Source organism: Emydura macquarii, unplaced genomic scaffold (assembly GCF_026122565.2).
Source record: "Emydura macquarii macquarii isolate MOO-44397 ecotype Brisbane River unplaced genomic scaffold, CSIRO-AGI_Emac_v2 contig_968, whole genome shotgun sequence".
NCBI classification, from domain to species: domain Eukaryota; kingdom Metazoa; phylum Chordata; order Testudines; family Chelidae; genus Emydura; species Emydura macquarii.
In genome coordinates this window covers 18,681,777-18,701,938 of record NW_027131105.1, presented here as the reverse complement: position 1 = coordinate 18,701,938, position 20,162 = coordinate 18,681,777, and the positions used below count along the sequence as shown (strand labels likewise).

The 20,162-nt window shown below is 39.1% G+C and overlaps 1 long non-coding RNA gene across 1 annotated transcript; it reads right to left on the bottom strand.

Moving 5' to 3' along the window:
• Window positions 1-17,235: 17,235 nt before the first annotated feature.
• On the bottom strand, window positions 17,236-19,485 carry LOC137150526 (uncharacterized). Its single transcript, XR_010918998.1, has 3 exons — window positions 19,430-19,485; window positions 17,866-17,939; window positions 17,236-17,460 (listed from the first exon to the last, which is right to left on the bottom strand). It is a non-coding gene; the product is annotated as an uncharacterized lncRNA (long non-coding RNA).
• Between the last annotated feature and the right edge of the window lie 677 nt (window positions 19,486-20,162).

Below are 20,162 nucleotides of genomic sequence, written 5' to 3'. Positions count from 1 at the left end.
TTTCTCCCCCTCGCTGGATCAGCTGTGTTTGCCAGTGAGTAGGGGGAGCAAGATCAAGGCTCTGCTTTCTCTGTCTACCCATCCTGCAAGGTCAGTAATAGCCATGTAGTATTTTGTGCTTGGACCCAAGCTCTGGTAGCCCATGCATAGGGGAGAAAGTGTTTTTTTTAAACCCTCTTACTTCTTTGCTTGGATATGAATTTCAAGTCTCAATCAAACCTGACTGGCAGCTGATCAATTTTATACACACTTTGCAGTTGCAGAAAGAGGACAGCCATGGATCGTATGTTAAAGCTACTCTGCCTACCTCTGAATGATAAAAGGTTGCCCTATATAAAGTTTGCAGTGAACGCTGTAGGAGCTGAGTACTCTTAGAACTACACAGGAAACACTCAACACCTGACAGGATGAGGCCTGATATTTTACTTCTGATAGCTTGCTGAAAGCAGAATGGGCGAAACATGATTTTTTTTTCTTTTGTACTATGTTGGTGGCATATAACATTTTAATTTAGCTCCTCAGGTGATGTTCTGACAGCCTCAAAAATGTTTCCCTAGATACATGATGTTATTAATGGCATATTCTGTACTGGTGTCTCATCTATATCCACTACATGTTATAATTTCATCAGAACAGTTGCAATCAATGAGAAGCTAGCTCCAAAACAATGCTCAGAGATTTTGCCAGAGGGGATGCATGTTTTTTCAGAGAAAAGTTAAATTAGAATGAGGGAGAGAAGAGCAGAAGAGACAGACTAGGGAGGGACTGAAACCTAGAAGGAGGACAAAAATGAGAAGGGGACAAATCCAGGGACAAGTAGATGGGTGGAGTAAAGGAACCATGAAAGAGTAAGTGGCAGGAGACAGGGCAACAAGATGGGCAGGACACAAGCCAAATGGGTATAATTCACAGTTCAGTGCCTGTTATGTGTTTCCCCTCCGTGTGAGGTCCTCAAGACCATCTGAGTCAACTACAGCTGCTTGATGAAAGGGTTAGCCTTTTCGTTCAAGGTGCAGAGGCTCATGCTCTTAACTCTGGAGGTTCCTAGTTCAATCCCTAGTGATGTCCCCAATGACAGTGATTACCTAGGAATTGTGGGAAAAGTGGTCACAAGATATTTCATTCTCAGGCAGGGCCAGACAATCCTTCCCCTTTTGACAGTTATTTCAGTCTTTCCATTTCTTTCTTGTTCAAGCATGGCTGTCACATGGTTTTAATGTCCTTTCCTCATTGCAATGATTCATGAAACCTGTTCTTACCTTGTTGCTTCACTATTTATTACTATCTTTTTTCTTAACATTTCCTTTTACAATTTTCCAACAACCCTTGTGTCTCTCTAAAGCTTGGTCCCAATGCACGCATTTTTAGTCATTCCCAGGCAGCCCTAATAAGGCAGCCCTAATAAATTCCCTAAAGGCCACACTCTAGAAATCAGTGCACAACCCTAACAGACAGGGATCCCAACAAGAATGCTCTTCCCCAGGTAGTGGGGTAGCTTTAATATAGTGCCATTCTGTTGCAATCACTACAGTCCTGAGGTTGCAGCAGGTCTTTCAACTTCTTCAGCCTTTTTGTACTGGAGCTAATGGCATACAACGTCATACAATACAAGATCAGATCCGCATGACTTTTTTGGTCCTCCCTCAACCTACCGCTGGCCCATTCTTCCCTTCCATGCTGCTGTGCAATTGTTAACTCTTAGATAGCTTTTTCCATCTAAAGAACTCAAAGCAGTTTGCAAAATGGAAGGTAAGTATCACTATACTCATTTTATTGATGAGGAAACCTAGGCTTAGAGACATTAAATATATTGCCCAAAAATCACAAAGCTGTTCAGTGATACAGCCAGGAATAATACTGACTCCCAATGCGGTATCATATTCACTTCTAGATCATGCTGTCTATTGAAAGTTTCTCTCAACATCTTATTTGATTATTACTACAGCTGCTCAGGGGCTGAGCAAGGGATCATCATAACTACCATATTTAAAATTAAACTGCATTACAAAAAACACACATCAAACTAAACTGGAGACTGCAAGATATATTTAGATTTAAAACCCCAGATATATAGATCGGCAATTGCAAAATGTGTATGCGTAATTTGCATGCAATTTCTAAGTTTGTGTATGCAATCAAGATAAATGCACATGCAAATGGATTAGACATTCATCAGGTCATTTAAATGTGCAGTTATTACGATTGTATAACTGCAAAAATAACATGCACTAATTATGTACCTACATTTTTCTGCACAGTAATCTGGGCCAAGAATGGCATGTTAAATGGACATGTAATTTTAACATTTAACATTCACATGCTGTGAAGCTTTATATTTTTCCTTCTTCCAGTGTGGCCTGTACACATGAAAAACTCATCCCAAACTTGTCTGTTAAGCCATGTTCCTCACCTCATTCAAATCCACCTAATATCTTATTTCTGCCATGTTGCCCACAAGTAAGTTAAATGAAACACAAACTAAAATTAATGCAATGCAACAATCCAGGTGTACACAATGTCTTATTGAGTAACATGTGACTGTATGGCTGTCATTCTTTTTGTTTATTTATAATCCTTAATTCTGATGTTGCACTGAATTTAGATTGCAAGCTTTTGGGGAAGTGTGTATAATTGTTTCTGCAAGGTACTTAGAACGCTACTGTCATTATTATTATGGTAATAACCAATCTAATTACCAGAGTGCCATGGTATGAGACACTTATTAAAGGCAGTCCTTGACTCAAAGAGCTTATTGTCTAAAGGTAGAGCAAACAAACAAACTTGAGGAAGGCAAAGGGCAAGGTAATGGTAAACGCATAATTTAGGACAATGAGTATTAATCATGACTGATTACCCAGCTGCCAGTGTCTCATATGTAGCAAGGCAGCTGGGTAACAAGGGGAGACTAAGGTAACGGGGCCTAATAATATAAAATCATAATGCCTTTTTGAAAAGCTGCATAACGTTAATGAATTAAACATATTCTTTTCTTTCTTTAAACAAAGTGTTTGAAAATCAGTTCTTCCTTCACTGTCCTGTCATACCCTACATTCAGAATAGTTTGTTCCCTCTGCAGACTCTCACTGTCATCACAAACACTGAGGCCAAGCAGGAAAACACAGGGAAGGAGAAAAACAGAAATCTGAATAACAAAGACTTATATAAAAATTGCCTAGTAGAAAGCAAGGAGGTGACAAGCATTTCTGAGAGTGAGTGGTGTTTAAGAGTCTGCCTTTTAGGCCATTCATTATACTGTGCTACAATGGACAAAACCATACATGACACAGTACAGAGATTTACATTTCTACTTACCCATTGTTATTACATCTCCAAGAAAGGTATGTTAACACTTTAAGACCATGAGATGGTTGAAAAAAATCACAGTGTGCTTTGCTTTTGAGAAAAGCACTGTCTGGCTTCAAATAATTGTTGTCACATCCTTACACATATCTGACTAGCTGAGCACTGCTGTGCTGTTTTGACAAGCATATTGAGAGCTGATGAAATATCATTAAATTGTAACAAAACAGATTGCACTTAAGCAATAATAAACACATTTTGTCTTGTACCTTAGCAAACCAAGATTTGTGATGAATGGCAAGTCTAGAAGATGACAAAGCATGTTTTAAAACTAATGACAGACTTCAAAAAGGTCACACCAGTAAAATGATAGAGTTTCTAGAGGAGACGATCAAAATAACCCATTGGAATGAATCTACACCATTAATATCACAGACATGCCATTTGACTCTTGTGTTCAGCTCTGTGAAATAAAGGTTAATGATTATAGACCAGGAGAAAAGGACAAAACAATGAAAGGAAATGGGCATGTGTAATTTCAGACAAGCACCAACTCTTCTCTGAAATAGATTTGAATAAGAAGACAGTTGCCTTCAGAAACAGCAATATTATGAAAAGGAATTGGATCGAGAACTTCCATACGTTATAAATATATGTATGTTTTCATTTATTTGGCAATGCAAATTGTAGGAATGTTCAATAAATAATAGTCATAATAATTATTTTTACTAAGGTAATGCTTAGAGACCCCTGCTGAGACCAGGAATCCACTGTGCTAATCACTGTACATACCACAGTAAGAAACAGTCTTTGCCTCAAAGACCTTAAAATCTAAATAGACAGACAGACAGACATTTTACGCTTGTGGAACTGTGGCACAGAGAGATTCAAGTCCACATTCCAGAAAATACTTTATGCATGTTCCTAAGTCCATCCCTATTCAGAAAAGCACTTAAGGACATGCTTAGTTGTAAGTATGTGCTTGAGTCACATTGATGCTTTTAGGATCTAAGCATATACATAACTTTAGTTGAGGACTGTCCTGAATCAGAGCCTCTGAAAGTTGCATTAAGTCCCACAGGAAGTTTGTGATAGAACTTGGAACTGAACGCAGATCTTTTGAGTCCAGTGTCTAAACCACGACAATATTCTTCCTCTAAGGAAAGGAAAAAAGTCCAATCTTATGAACTTTTATTTTTTCTATTCAAAAGTATAATTAACAATACCGCATTCATCAGGATATTTTGGCAGAGTACAACAGCCTGCAAAGGTTGCATAGATTCATAAATTATGATAAGACTATCCAACTAAGACTTGTTTCTCACTTGATGTCCATTTTTAAGAAAATGGATAAAAGATTAGTAGTCAGAGAATTTTAGGATAGAGATAGAGGTAATTGAAGATATACCAAATTATAGAAACATTGATGGTTGTAGAGAAAAACAGAAGGTGCTGGGAAAGAGCGGTTGCCTTCTGGTAAAGGTGTTTGGAACAGGAAAGGCACCAAAAGAGATTGTGTGCAATCTGGGACTGAAATTGTTGGGGATGGTAGCAGCAAAGAAATGAGGGAGTCATTAACTGCTTGAAAAGATGCCGTTTACTTATACTTTTATTCATATTTCCCAAGACTCATTTTTGTGTCATTTTCCTGCTATATTTTGTCTGATGTAAGCTATGATAACTCATCAATAGTACATGATACACTATATGTCAGATAACCAAGAGTAAAATATGCTAGGGCCAGGCTAGTGACAAGCATTTTAAAATTAAAGTTTAATGTGCTTCACATGGGCTTTTTCCTTGCCATAATTACTTTCCGTCAGCACTCAGATAGGCCAGAGTCATCTATAGTTCATCTCTATAGATGTTCTTGAATGACTTGTGGATTATTTTCCAAGCCATTCTCTTTTTCCAAGTAAAAATCTAATTTTTTAGTGTGTAGCCAACTGTCCTGACCAAATTCTGATCTGTGTAACTATGGTACTGTGACGCTTCTTCAGGGAGTTCAGGACCAAGAGTCAACTTGTTATCCCCTGCTGGAACTAAACTGTGTGTCAGCTCCCTAACAATCCAGTCTTTAGCCTCTGTCCCCCAAACAATCTCCTCCCTGCCTTTACTTCACCCTGCAAGTTAACCTTAAGTGCATTCCAATCCCTGAATCTCCTTGAAGAGCATTCCCTTGTAGTACCTAGCCCGTCACTGAATGCTCACTGAAATTACCAACTCCACTGTCTGCAAAGAGTTGTATACATGTCAGCCTGTTAGATCGGCTAAGGATTCACACTACATTACACTGAGATGGATTTACAGTAAAACTAAGAATATGTTATTAAAAAAGAATAGAGATTTAAGGGATACTATGCAAAGTTAATAGAAACTGAAAATGTTTAAGTGTTCAAAGAAAACAAAAGTATAATACTAGAGACTAAAACAGTGGTTCCCAACCTTTTTTGCTCGAGGGCCACAGATATAATTTTTACAACCCTGAAGGGCACCAGTCTCCACAAGCAGGCCCCCCAGGGCCCCACTGCAGCCAGATGGAAGGAGTTCAGAGAAGATGCTGCCTCCCTCCTCACTGATCTCCCATTTCTCTGGCTGCAGCAGGGAAACCACACGCATCCTCTAGCCCTGTGTGCTCCACCTGGGTCCCTAGGCAGTGATCCCCTTCTGCAGCCAGGGGGACAGAAGATCAGTTCTCTCCTCCCTCTGGCTCCAGCAGGGACCCCAGCACCTAGGTACCTAGGCGAAGCACTTTGTCACGCTCCCCGCTACACCCGGAGGGGTGGGGGAGGAGTGTTGAGCCCCCGGGCCACAGATTGAGAACCATTGGACTAAAACTTTACAGGCTGAAATTCTTGTCTAAGGCAGTTTCTCACCTAATGCCACCTCTTAGCATCACCAACTCACATGGCTGGGGATCCACCATTCCTGGATACAAAAGGCATCAATCTCTTTGTTCCCTCAGTGATGGATAACCACAATGTTTTTTCCCCCCTCTTCTTATAGTCCTTTGAAAAGTGTTCTTGCTGTTTGTTCCCCAGGCTGCTGGTGCCAGGTCCCTTTTTCTCATCCTCTTGTAAATTTGCTTTTCCTGTTGACTTCAGAAGTGAATGTAATTCCCATTGTCTTTGGCTTATCCCAATGCATTTGAGACCTGAGGCAGATGGGCATACCAACATTTTTTTGTCTGGGATAAACTTGTTTACCAACCCGCCCTGGTTTCACAGTTTGAGCATACTTTTAGTACATACTTTGAACTTTTTAATTGATACCCCTACCTGCACCACGCAATGATAATAACCAGTAAGATATAATAGTTCCAGAGGGGTAGCCGTGTTAGTCTGTATACAGCAAAAACAACGAGAGTTCAGTGGCACTTTAAAGACTAACACATTTAATTTTAGCAGGCATAAGCTTTTTGTAAGGCTCAGCTCACCTCGTCAGTAAGATATAAGTTTTTATTTAATACCTTACACGACATTCCTTATAAATACCGTCCCACAATGTGTTAGGTGTATGAGTGTGTCAGGCCTGGTAGGAGTTGCTGTTTGTAGCAGGTTCGCACCAGCCCCCGCTGTTGCTCTGTGCCTCTGATTCCACAAACCACGCACAGATCACAGCTTCAGGCTCCCACTAGTGCTCTTTATTCATAGGCTTTTACCACCACCAACGATTTACAAGTACAGTCCGGGCTCAGGGGATACACAGTCTCAGCCCTCACTCAGGGCAGCTCCCCTCCAACTGAGGCGTTTCCCTCACAGGCTGACTGCTCGCCCCTCCAACTGCTCCTGCTACCTCCCTTCTGTGAGTCTCTGGTGAACCCCCCTTGAGCTCCTGCCTGTGAGCCTTTATAGGGCCGGTCTAATGAGCGTAATAGCTGCTCCCTGTTAGCCCAGTCTCTGCAGACTCGCTCAGCTGGCTCCACTGAGTCCACTCCCCCTTTGATTAGGGCTCCACAGGCAAAGGGCTGGCTTAACCTTCAGTTCCCAGCCAGCACCCTGTCCCACTGTTATATGACTGTGACCCCTTTGTCAACAGGCTCTTTGGGGCACAGGTACAAACATATTTAGGATACATTCCTTAAAGTGAATAATAAATGAAACATTCAAATACATTTCTATAAACTACTAATTCTACAAAATACTCTTTCTAGTACTGTATATAGAAATTGAAGTAATATGGGGTATTCGTGTGCTTGAAGTTAAGCATCTGTTTAGGTGCTTTCCTGGGTCAAGGCGTAGATGAGACAGAGAGATACAAGAAGGTTGTTGCAGGTGGCTGGTGTTGCACAGATGAAGACTCTTTCTTGAACTGGTAAGAAAAAGGGAGACGTGTTCTATGGAAAATTTCAACTGTTTTGGCAAAAATAAATCACAGCCCCTGGATTTTCAGCTGCAAACCAAATATTCTGATTCAGAAATGCCATTGCACTGCTTCACTGAAGTTTAGTTGAGATACCCTATGCCCCAGTTCTCCTCTATGAGCCAGGCTTCCTGGTTAGATCATGGTGAACCACCGTTACCCCTCTTGCTGACTCACCGCAAGGCATCATGCAAAACTCTGGGAGAGGTAATCTGGCTGGGAGACTGGGGCATGAGGCACCCAAACTGCAGCTCCCATGAAGAAATATTTCCTAACAGAATTTTTTTTTTTTTTTTAATTTTGGGCCAAAAATCAAAATGTTGTTTGCTTGTTTTGTTTGTTTTATGAAAAGTTGAAATTCCCCACAGAAAGCCGACACTTGGACTAAAAATGTCATTCAGTTGAAAGCCCGATTTTCTGTTTAAATAGTTACTATGGAAAAATTTTGATCTGGCCTAGCTCTCACACCAAAAGTGGCCATATTGTACGAAAGGCACAGGTATTAAGTGGGCAGAAGAACCAGACAGAGAGAAGGTGGGTAAGGAAGGCTGGAGTAAGAAAGGTTAGTATATCATTCTAGCAGATGCTTTAAAATAGTATAATATTAAAATGCCATATACACACACAGACACACACACACGATTTTCATTAGGTCTGCAGATTTCTTAGGTTCTGATCATGATAATCCTATTGTCTGTTAGCTCACGTTGGCAGAGCAGTGATTAAACAAGAATGCCACGATTATGCCTACATCTAGATTATTAGTTTGACTCAGGCTTAGTTAATATGCAGAGAATAGTTGAGAATTTATTTCTATTTAGTACAGATTCCATGAGGAAAAGAGAACTTTCAGCCAACTCTGTGTGTCTTTACTACTTCACAGAAGTCTTTAGTAGCTTTGGGCACTGACCCTAGCACAGAAGACATGATTTAATTTTCTAACCTTCTAAAAGCAAGACAAAGTACTTCCTGTTCCTGTTGGGTTCCTCTCATTAGATTGTATAACCATTACAAATTACCTTGTATATAATTTGCATATCCTAACTGTGATATAAGTTAGCATTACTAGCATGAATAAAGCTTGTAGGATCAGCTCTTGAACAATCAAGTAACCTGCACACTTTACTACACTGTGAGTAAAATCTTTCCCTGCAATAACACTATATCACGCAAAACTATTTTATTCAAATTCTAAAACCACACCCATCAGGGTGATATCAGACCTAAGGGCTTTATCCTACAACCCTTCTGCATGTGAAGAATCCTTGTGCACATAAATCAAAGAGACTATGCACGTGTGTAAATATTTCACATTCCTACCAAAGCCAGTTGTTGAACTCCCATTGACTTCAATGGCATAAGACTGAGTCCATCATGTACTACCTCTGTAATATATGAGCTGTAATGTGGCACAAGAATTCAGCTACATAAAAGTATGTGAAGTCCCATCTTTTTGAGTTCACATCCTGTAACATAAATAAATAAAATACCTCCGGATAACAGTTTACTGCTTTTCTTTTAAATATATTAAGTTTTCCTACTGTACAGAAAAATATTGGGTACAAATCTCTGTTGCTGTAAAATAATGTAGTTTCATGAAATCAAAAATCTATGCTAATTAAACCATCTGAGGATCTGGCCCTTTCATTGTAAATTAAGTTTAACATGGATTAATTTTTAATCAAACAATTTCTAGATCAATATTTTGTAAATGGCTAATAAGTGGATCCAATTTTACAAGGCTTTTAACAGCTGTAAAATTGCCCTTTAGGCTGCAATTTGAAGTATTTTCTAATGTTCATCCTAGAGGTGAAATTTTTAAATGAAGCTTGGTCATGTTGAGTTTATGTGACCACAGAGAAAAATTATATACTTACATATTTATTTTACTTTTTTTTACTATTCCCTTAACTCAATTTAAAAGAGAACCATAGTCCAAAATGTGAACTTTTCCCTAAAATAATTAAAACAACCAGGGAGGATCTTGTCTAGCAACGTTTGCCTCTCAGTGGAATTCTGTAACATTTCTTTTTAATAGATTAAAGTCGTGGGCATAGTTTGGGGGATGATGGGGGAGAGGAGGTGTCCAAACTGCAAGCCTCAGGCAGGCACGGAATTTGCCCTCCCCACATGAGCAGTCCTATTGGTTGCTCTGGAGCTGCCCCCTCCCCCTCCCATGATCCCCAAATATAAAAGTCAAACTACACCAATGTCTGAAGTACTATGACATAAGGTTGCTCTGAGATGGCAAATATATGTGAGACACTCTTCAGCTACTCCAATGTATTTCTTCTTCCTGTCATTAGGTTTTAAAATAAACTGACCAAGCAGTTTTTTTAAGATGTTCTACAGTCATAAATCCAAATATAGTTATCGTAGAATTAACCCAGGTGTGTCCACATCTAAATAGACAGGGAGATAGTCATAGTCACACATACCATTAATGCATACAGGAACTACTGGAAAATGCTAACTTTAGAATGGTGACCACAGTGCTTTAAAAATATTGCGCCTGATTCACCACTCTCCTACACGAGTGGGAAGCCACTGATTTCAAGAGAGTAATGTGATTGTAAAACTGGTGTTCCAGAGTAGAAAGTCAAGCCCTCAAAATGTTTATCGTTATGGTTTCAGTGGGGTTGCACCGAGTGTAAATGAGGGCAGAATTTGTGTCTGATGGGTTGTTGGTTTTATGTTTATTTCATTTACTTTTTCACTTTGAAGGTGGCTATAGGATCAGATACATCAATTACAGTAACAAAACACATGATAAAACATCCCTAATCTTGTCAAACACATCAGCTCAAAAGAGCTCTTCAAGGGAGAAAACAAATCTGCTGAAGGAACACAAGAAACTTTACCCTGCTCAAATAAGTCCTCTCAGGAAAAAGCCTGGATAAATAATAAGCCTTGCTCTGAGAATCCAGGCACCCTAGCTGAAATTCAGGAAAGCATTTGAGCACGTGCTTATGTCCCATTGACTTAAGTGCTTCAGCGCTGCCCTGACAGACCGACTATTAGAAGTGAGTTTGAGAGTCAAGGGCCCCCCAGTGAGAATGACCTGCCTTCATTTCACCCCATTCCAACCTAGGAAACATGAGTGAGAGCATCCGAACTGGTCTCAGCTACTATGACAGAGCAGAATCTGTGCCACGAACAATTTAATATATGAAAATCCACTCCTTGAAATTGTACCTAAAAACAAAACAAAAGCCAGAACAATCAATGGAGTTCCATTGCGGCATACTACATGTGAGAAACACTCAACTAGCTACAATCTGCCCTAGCTGAAGCTGTCAAGTAGTATACAATGGCAGACCAATATAGCATGAACTATCTCTCACCTTGTACCGCTTGCTTAACGGCCAAAAAAACAATAGTTTCTAAAGTCAAGAGATCGTGGGGACTGCTCCTCCAAGCAGCCTCCAGGATGCAAATCGCCAGAAAGGAGCTGAGGGAAATGCAGCTTCATTTCACTTTAGTGGAGCTGGCTGGGATAGCATTCTGCACCCTCCTTTCGGGTGCAGTGTGTGCACTCCCTCTGTGTAGGGGGGAGCTCCTGGAGGAGTTATATCTGGTGGGATGGGGGGTGGCACAGCACCCCCCAAAATGTTCATGCTGCCTTAAATTTACTAGCATCAGAACCATAAACACGCTTTAGTGAATCAGCTGCACCCTCTGACGTCTCTGACTCATAAGTCTTTCCAGGACCAGATTTTCCCTCACTGGCTCATTCCCTCACTGACTCAGACATCTCCGGCTGCTTCATATGTCCTCAACAGCTTCCAGAGTCATCACATTGTTCTCATTTATGTGCATTAGAAAATTACTATCACTGAGCTAAAATTCATTTTGGGAAGGGTTTTGGGAAACAATGAAATATTACCATCTCTCCAGAAAAGACATTCTCTTTCGGGTTTTGACAGAATTATAAAATATTTGATTATTCATAAATGTTACACAATGCATCATATGTATGCAAACACCAAACAAAGAGAAATGTTACATACATTCTTCCTTTGAACAGCTTTAAGCAAGGAGAGGACCATTGCAAAGATTTCTCTTAGCATTTATTGACGCTTAAATGTCTAGTGTACTAATACATCAGCCCTAGTGGTTAAGGGACTGGACTGGACTCAGGAGATCTAGGTTTACTTCCCAGATCTGCCACTAACTTCCTTAATTTACTCTCTCTGTGCCTCAGTTTCCCATCTGGAAATGGTAGGGGTAAGAATCATCAAGGGACAATTTGGGTAATAATAATCCTTTTCTCTCAGTCTTTGTCTGTCTTGTTTATATAGACTGTAAGCTCTTTAGGGCAGGGACTCTCTTAGTATGTGTTTGCACAATGCCTAGCACAATGGGACCTATAGACGCTATTGCAATACAAATAATAAAACAATCGCCATTAAATGATCATATTGTGTCGCTGACTTCAGTGTATGCAGGCTCAGGCCCCAAAGGATCAGACATCATCTTAGTTTCAGAGTATTTTTATGATGGAATATCACCATAACAGTAGATCGTTGTGCACTGTGTCCCATAAGAGCAGAGGGCTTTTTCATGCCTGTGTGGATCACTGTCCATCATCTGTGGCACCTCTTAGGTCAGCCCCGTTCTGAGCCCCTTTAATGACCTCGGTACCTGAGAGCAGAGAATTTCCTGGATCAACCGGTTTGTGTTTGTCCCCAGATTATCCAAATTATAGACCCTGTCACATGAATACTATCAGTAACCACAGAAGGACTGCTGACCACTCCTGACCACTGTTCTCTGATCTCTTCCTGCCCAAATCAAAGGCCCTCTGCTCCTTCCTCATCCTCTTTGACCTTTCGAATGCTCTTGATACCACTGATCACTCTTTTCTGCTCAACATCTTATCTTCCTTTGGCTTTCACATATGGTATTATCCTGGTTTCTCATGCATTACTTTAGTGTTTCTTTTAATCGGCCCTTCTCTTCTGCTGGCCCATTTTCCATGGGCGTCATTAAACTTACCATGCATACCAACCTATTAGCTCAGGAAGAAGGCCCTAGAGCATCTTACCATGTTGCTAAACATTTTGCACTTGATTCCCGTCTCACACTTTACACCACAACTGTTGACTAAATTAGAGTAACTCCTGATTTACATCAGTGTTAGTGAGATCAGAGTCTGGCCCTATGACTGCACTTTGAAGGATTGACTACCAAAATCATCAATCAACTGAATATTCTTTTATGTGTACTAACCTTGCAAAGGCTTCTAATGCTGGAAAGAGTTTGTAGTATAATGCAATGATAGCAAGAATGCAGAGAATTATCTTCTATAGTGGCTTATTATAGCAGAACCTCTCTGCACTACTGTTTTTCAGACAGTATTTTACAGATCTAGAACTTAGCTTCAAAAATTTAATCAGAGATAAAGTGTGGCAGAAAGTCTCACAGAGAGAATTGTTTTTTCCCTCTAGTTTATTTACTAAATCCATGGCACCATTTATTAGCAATCAAAAGTAGGAAGCCAGAATTAGCATATACGAGGTACATTTTTTACACTCCTCTCGTTTGCTTGAACCCGCTTTGCAGGCACCTAGTAATATGGACTAAAAGCTTTTTTGCTTTTTTTCCTAGAGCTGTGGAAGCCATCGGCTGAGGATTGGTCCTTCAAATTGTCTGCCGTGCATGTGTGTTTCATTTTATTCATTAGGTTTAATAAGGAAAATTATATAACATCATTAAATATTGCAATTAACTGTCCTAATTACATGATTACACATTTACTCTAATTATACGAAGTGCATGATAATTGACTACAAATTAGTTTAAATTAATCAAGAAAATTAAATATAAGAACAGAGAAGATTATTGTGGGGAAATAATTGTATGGATCCAAAACAAGCTCACAAGAAGCAAGAAAGTTCTGATGTTGACTACGAACCTAGTCCAAAATCCACTGATGTTCCAAAGACTTCACTGTGCTTTGGATCAGCTGTAAGCATCCAATAAGTCAGTTAATGAGATGCACAGATGTAACAGAGAACAAAATTTTGCCCCGTGTCTCTAACACTGCACTGAAAATATAGCAAAGTATATAACCAATGATGATCATTTTAAAGCTTCAGCAAGTTCATTTCTTCCCCAAGGATAAATTCTGGCTTGTCTTACACAGCAGTAGTTGGGAAGAGGGAGCAGGAAATGTCTTTGCACCCATTGAACTCAGGCAAAGAGACAAAATACTGACCTAGAACTTCTTACCAATTGGATACTTGGCTATCATATCTAGCAGAGTTCCGCAGATGCGAAGGAGTAATGCAGATAGAGGCTGTGGCTACACTGTGGGCCTTACTGCCCACCTGCATAGTGTGTGAACGCAGGATGTTTTCTGTAGCATCAGTGAACAATGCTTTAAGGCATTCTGCCTCTTCTCACCACTGAGACATTCTGAGCTGTGCAGGCAGAATGTCTGAGGGGACTGCCTCCCAACCACTAGAGCTCCACCCCTCCTCACCAGGTCAGAATGGTTACGAGGAGGAAACCCAGAATTTGGTCCTTTATGTGTTTCAATAACTAGTGAATTTCAACACACTTTGCGCATCTATTCAGTTCCCAATGTGTACACACACACACACACACACACACGCACATATATATTTACCTTAGCAGCCGGTTGATCATCTCATTAATGTGTAGAACCTTTTCAAATATTGGATGATATAGATCAAGTTCTAAAGCAATTTGCCTAGCCATCCACATATATCACTCTGTCTTTTTGGAACAGAAAAAGAAATACTAACTATATTTCTATAGTAAGTTAATTGGCTTATTCCCTCCCCCTTTACTCAGTGACCTGAGAGCTCCTGAAGAGTACATGACCGCTGTGTAAAGTGAAATTATGTTGATGTAAACAATGGTTATAAAAGCTCCACATTGATTTGGAATTGAAAACACAATTCTTCATTGTTGCCAGTGCCTCCCTCCAAAGAGATCCCAGGAGGATATTCTTCCCATTGTGCATCAATTCAAAGGTTCCAATGAGAATAACCGATTGCCCCATTGTCACTTTTCAATAGACTCTTCAGCAAAATAAATAACTCATTCTGCAAGTCAATCCTGCTATTGACAGTAAATATTGTTTGTTCAGTGTGTTTTCCTTAAAGGCCAGTGAAACTCAATTCTCTTTGCTCCCAGAATTTTATTAATGTTACTAAAGTGAAGTAGCCTTTTTATCGCTGTGTGAACATGTCATTTTTCCCCCAGTGGTTATTGTTATTCATTGGTTGTTTCATTCAACCAAATGGGAACTAGCCTAATATTTCATAGAAATGTAAATGTAATATGAGTTAATGTTTTATGACAACCGCTAATACATGAATATTTCTGCGATCTTTCTGATTAATTGTCTTTCCTTTTCTGGTCTGAAATAGATGTACATTTAAGTTCAAAAGAAATCCATACCCTTGTTTTAATTGTCATGTAGTATATTTCTATTAATTGTCAAAACGTTACTATAGCTTAGTGAAAGTATTCACATACTGCACAAATGCTGGTCATTCTTCTTTGTGCTGTTAGCTAAATAAAAGAATTATGCAACAATATATGAATGTTTGATTTTGGTTTCATGTTCAAGATGGATACAGTAGATTAAAGAAGTTCCTTAGTAGGAATAAGTAGAAGGCAGAAAATTACACATGGGTCAAGAATCTTATGATATTGTAGCAGCATGTTAATAATTAAAATAAAGGTAAATCCAAAAGGAAAACAACAAGCTATATCCTGGCATCAGTTGATGTATTCATTATAAGTGTTTTATGTAGTAAACGTAGGCCTTTTTTCTTTTGTACATTGTTCACAAATATACTTTGATTTTTCAGTTGTGTTTGATATTTTTAATTGTTTAGTGATCACTTGATGTGAACCAGGATTCCAGATCCCATTATGCTACATGCTATCCCGTTTCACAGCAAGACACAATTCATGCCACAGCAAGTGAACAGGCTATGACCTGAGTCCTGCAGCTGGATATGCACACATGGATTCTTACTCCAAACCCTAATGAAATCTGATTTGATTTAACTGGGTCTACTTTTGGAGTAGGTAGTAAATCACAGTGAGTAAGGGTGGCAGAATCCAGTCCTCTGTGCCTCAGTTCCCATCTGTAAGTGATAATATTATTTCCTTTCTTCCACCCTTTGCCTGTCTTGTCCATTTAGATAGTAAACTGCCTCTTATTAATGTATATGTCCAGCACCTAATCTTGGTTGGCACTTCTAAGCACTGCCAGTACTAACCAATAATCTTATAAGTACTAACTAGTAATCATATAAGTAATTTATAGCATATGATTGCATAGTTTCTTGGAGGGTTTCAGTGAAGCTGATTATTCTAACTCTGAAAAATAATACAAAACTATTTCTGTAATATTAATTAGCATCAAATGTGGAATCCCACTCTTTTTAAAGTAAGATGGATCCTAAACTAGTGATGATTTTGAAATAGTAATTCATTATTTCAGAATATTTATTGTGTTAAATTTACATAAATACAAATTCAGTCATTAATAAGGCAAAGTAATTAGCCTTTGAGTGACACTTGTCTAAATGAATAAATATCTTGACATTTATAGAAAATATAAAGCTGATAAGGCTACAAACTAGTGCAAACTATGAATTTTTTCTATATAAAATAGTCAGAATCTGAGCATAAAATTGCATTTATTAGATAGAGAATGTCAATTGTCATTGTTAAATTTACTGTAGCAATTAGGCAAGGAAAAAAAGTGTTGCACTCTCAGCACCTCAATATATTCTGACAAAGCTCCCATACAATATTTGAAGACTCTCAGTACCCTATTATTATTTAGGGAACCGAATGGGACATATACTTCTGACTTCCCGAAGGGATTGGAGATAAAAATACCAAAATATTACTAAAGGCTGTTCCTGTGGATGGAGCAGTTTCTGGCCCAAGATGTTTTGAAAATCTCATGAGAGAATCTGCTCTCATGTTTCCATCCCAGTTTTGCAGGAGAAGAGAGAATTCTGATAGGACATCTAAACTTTTGTGGATGTAAATTCAGCTCTGAAAACCTGTAAAGCTCCATAGGCTGATTTTACTCTAGCTGAGGATCTGGTCCTATGCGCTTATGTGAACTTAACTCCAATGATAAAATCCTGGCCCCATGGCAGTCAACGGGAATTTTGGCATTGTCTTCAATGGGACCAAGTTTTTACCACAGGTCTTTTAGGGTATATCCATCATTATTTTCAAAGCCCATGCTAACCCATGTACTGAAACATGTACTAGCATCAATGAAGGAATGCCCTAGAAGGGAACAGAGAGACAAGATAGAAAAGGTAATATCTTTTATTGGATAAACTTCTGTTGATGAAAGAGAGATACAATGCAAACCAAAGGGGAAGAGCTGATAGAAGGAAATAACCTCATCTTTAAAATGGAGATAATATTTCTTTACCTCACAAGGACAAGTACATTAACAGATTGTGAAATGCTGTGAGAACAACTATGAAAAATTTTGCTATGTGTGAGCTAGGTATTATTATATGGCTAGTTATTCCAGGGGGAAAACCAAAATAGAACAATAGAAATAGGATGTCTCAAGCAACTACATATATTTCATCTGTGCAGACAAGTATGAAAAAGCTCCTTAAACTGCATTTGAGTAACTCTGAATGTTTGACTGTAGCAAGCATAGCGCACACACATAAAGTAACATCCATTTGAGAGACAATATAGAAGTAATGTATTTTTCCTGATGCTGTATTGGATTGCTCAAACTGGAATGGACACACTCAGAAGAAACTATAATAAAAAAAGACAATGTTTATGTAATAGCCGACAAACGTAGCAAAGCATCTATTAATATTGTTCTCCCAAGGAAGAATGGCTTACTAAAGAGCACAAAAGGACATCTGACATGCATTTTTCTCTGTTTTCACAAAATATAACCATACATAAAACTGATGTGATTACTTTCTAAATCTAATATGTTTCTTATTCCTTTTCTTTGATGCTTGTTTTCTCCTTAATGTGCCTTAAATGTGTAATAAAAATATAATGAAAAACATACATTTATTCTATGTGGCAGCTACTGCATATGCCATAAAGTAGTAACCCTATCAAATTAAATTTTATAGTGTTTTTTTAACCCTGTTACTTCTCATTTTCTGTCTGCTTATGGTATTTGTGAAGGAATTTAGTATTTACCAGAATTCTTTTCTTCATCCACATTAAATGCAAAGATATTTTTCTACAATCATTGTCTTTTCTCAGCTGTACAGCTACAAAAAGAGAAAAAACAAACTAAGTTTGTTTTCTAAGAGTGTCTCATTAAAATGTAATGTCCAAATATTTGCATTATATTATCAGTGGTTGCTTTAGGACAGTAGAGGATTCTTTCTATATCATTTGGAATAACCATGCAGTTTTTTAACTGAACTGAACTCTTTGTCATGGATGATATCGATCCATCCATTTTGCATGAAGGAAATGCAAATCAGAGCACAAATGAATTAAGCTTTTCCGATGGAGTATCCACCCCACACACGGCCTGAAGGGGTAAATTAGATCAATTAACCTTAGGCTGCAGTTCCTGGAATGAGAAGGGCTGCAGGGCAAGACAGGATGAATAAAGTCACAGCCAGAAAAGGATGCAGCACCTGGAAAGAGCTAATTCCCAAAGTGACCAGGAGGAGGCACCACTAGCAGTGAGTGCATCCCATGATAGCATCCCTTTAAAGAACGGACCTTCAAGAGAAACCTACCAAATAAAATATTGTTGTTGAGAAGATCTCCTGAGAAATGCACTTCAGGAAGACCTCTTGGGACAAGTAGTTCTCTCTGTTACTCCTTCCAGCATTTTAACTAATTTTATATTGAATGCCTTTAGAGACAGACTCAACCACCAGATTTGAAGGTCTCGATCTATGGCCTAATAATCCTCAACCTTAAAAATATCATCCCAATCTCTGATATAAATATTCCCTTTTATGTGCCATATGCTTCATTTTATAACTAAAAACCAGAGCGCTTTATTGTGAAATCTTTGCTAATGTTGAGTAGTGCAAATAAGAACTCCCATTGACTTCAGTGGGCTTTCGTTCAGACCACCAACCCTTTCAATCTACAGTCTCCTCTATTAGCCACATATAAAGACTATAACCTCATGATCTCACTGGAAATGATAAATGATCCCTGCTCTTGGGTAATGATGTGGGCCTAAATTCTACCCAGTAGAACCATTGCAATCAACAGGATCACAGACAGCGTCACTATGAGTAGAACGTGACTTACCTTTTCTGTATGGTTGAATATTGCATTTCCTGTCCAAGTCTGGAATTAGGAGCTGCTTTGCTTGCAACCCATGTTTTCAGGGGTTAAAGTAAGGAGGAGCAGGAGAAGTTCAGATCCCCTCATTCTCCCTGGCCTAAATAAGCTACACTCCCCTACAGTTTTCCTTTCTCTGTGTCTGGGGCAGTGAAAGTGTCCCTCCTGGTTCAATTTACTTTAACAGCTGAACATATATTATACTATAGGGACCAGATTTTCAAAAGGCCTCAAAGTCAAGTTCCAAGTACTCAGCTCCCAGAGTAGGGGACAGATCTCAGATCTTACAGTGCCCACCATGCTAAGCTTTGTTGAAAATCTAGCCACTTATTTTGGCACCTAAACGGGAACGGAGGTCTTCCAAAACAGTACCCTCGTTGTGGGTGCTGAGGTCTTTTGAATCTCTGATCCTAGAAATGAACAGTCTGCAAATTAGTCATATTACCTTCAAGACACCTAATTTTTAAAGCCTTCTGCTTTCTGGCATCTTCACAATGGAAAGCATTCTGAGCACACCTACAAAAACAACGTAAAGATGCAGAGTCAATATTTCCAGGTAAATGGATTCAGTGGATGGAGGCCTGAGATGTTTATTGGAAAGAGCAGCTACTATGCCTGGTGTTTTCCTTAAATAAAGGAGATAAATGGCCTCCTTCAATCCCACTTGATGTTCATTTTGTTATAGGCAAGGCTGGAGCATTAGAAGTGCTACACTTATCCAGCAAACGATGACTCACATTTAGCACCCAATGTAATCTTCCCCACACCAGGTCTCGCTTTTGTTTTCCTTGTAATGATTTAACAAAATGTGGAAAGAGCTTTGATGCAGTGTGGCACATAAATGTCTATGCCTTATGGATTTGACTGTGACCATAAAGCCAAAGGCCATGGTGGAGTTAGAAGAAAGGTGTGGAGGCTTAGTCACAATGGGTTAGATACTTCATTGACTTCAATGGAGTTATATTAGTTTATGGTCTGGCCAAATATCTCCAGAAGCTACCCCTGCAGTCTACGAAGGGCACAGCACGCCTACCCCTCTCCTGCACTGTGTCCACTTTGGACCAGGTACACTAGCTTGTGTGGTAAGCAGGGACTCAATAATACCTTTGATACCAACATCATGGGATCTGTATAAACTGTGTTATGTTACAGGAAATCTTGGAAATGTTTTAGTAGGG